Genomic DNA, 1,668 nt, shown 5'->3' with positions numbered 1-1,668 from the left:
TATATATATATTATGGAATTATTATGGTGCCTTTCATGTTTCTATTCATGCAGCTCATTTTCTGAGAGGTTCATATGAGCATTGGCCTAAAAACAAGGACTCACATTGCTTGCCATGATGGCCATCTAAAGCCAACTGTGATCAATACCTTGCCCCCCATGACCACTGCTTGTCTATGTGTGGGCTCATAGCCAGTAAGCAACAGACAAAAACCTAACTGAATTACCATGTGTTAAAATAATTTTTGCCATTAAGCACTGGTTTCATTATACGAGCACTTCAAAGTTATTTTGACCATGACACACTAAACTATGGTTAATAACAACCATTCTGACTTATGATATAGGAAACTGTCTTACAGTACTAATACAAAAACAAACATAATTTGTATTTTGCAGAGCAACACATTTTCAACAGTGGTTTGCTCTGTAGCCAGCTGGTTGTTGCATCCATTTTTAACTGTAATTTTAGAAATCTCAACTATGCTGTCTGGTGGTTGTAGCTCTGGAAGATGCCCCTGTGTGGCTGATTCTACCACAGCTGCTCAGTCTTGTTTCTCTCCTTCCCTCCAAATATAAGTTTAGTTTGAAGTGAAAATCTGTTTGCATCTGGGCACACGGGTGTTTGACGGGGTGTCTAAAGTTGTACAACATACATATTGTGCAGCACTTCAAGGACCACCAATTTACCATGTCTTGCCTGCTACATGCTACACATATTGGAATTCAAACCTGCCCACACACACACACACACCTATTTTGATTGCTGTCCTGGTTTACCACTAATTGGCAATTAAACTGTGCCCACCATGCAATCAGACAATAGCCAGGACAGATGTGATGCAGAAGGAAGAGGACTTGTTTATCTTGTTTTATTTATTTATTGTTTCCCTGTAATAACTTTCTGGTTTGTTGTAGAGAAGAGGAATCATAATCAAGTACTGCACGAGTTGTCATTCGCTATGGAAAGTGGAGCTTATTAGGTTGCATTATATATAAACAATTGTGCAAGCATGATTTGAATAGTTAAACATTGTTAACTCTAGCCTCAAAATATACCTTTAGGTAAATTTGCAACTAGTGCTTAAAGTAAATCATAATTTTTTTATGATTGAAATATATTTAATTTTCAAATTTATTTTTTACTTTTCCTTAATTGTGATATAACTACCCTAATGAAATTTGAAACAATTTGAAGATGAAATGTTGGAAGTTCAAGTAAGGACAAAAGCAGGTAGAAGGTATAAATACATATTTTATTGATTAAAAACATTAGAATAAAATTGAAGAATCTTGTAGGGATGAAATTTCATCATTTTTCTGTGACATGGATTGATTTTTTAGATCTGCTAAACAAAACGAGTTCCCCTTTTTGACTATCAAATGGGTCTTTACTTGGGATTACTTGTAAGGGGCTATTTGGGAGGCATTGAGTTGGCAATCTTTGGTGTGCCAAGCCAAATGATCTGGTAAAACTATAGTTGACTATATTTTCTTAAAAAAAAAACCCACCTGCACCAGCTTGTTTTAATTTGACATGAAAGCAATGAATTCAGAATAAATGTTTCCACTTGATTTAAAAAAAAATGTTTTAAAATGATGTTATAGTTCCAATTGTATAGTACCCAAAGCAAAATTAACCATGCACAAATGTATAGCAATTTCCTAC

The sequence above is a fragment of the Austrofundulus limnaeus genome, unplaced genomic scaffold (assembly GCF_001266775.1).
Source record: "Austrofundulus limnaeus strain Quisiro unplaced genomic scaffold, Austrofundulus_limnaeus-1.0 Scaffold78, whole genome shotgun sequence".
In the NCBI taxonomy this organism is placed as follows: domain Eukaryota; kingdom Metazoa; phylum Chordata; class Actinopteri; order Cyprinodontiformes; family Rivulidae; genus Austrofundulus; species Austrofundulus limnaeus.
Note: the sequence above shows the minus strand (reverse complement) of the source record.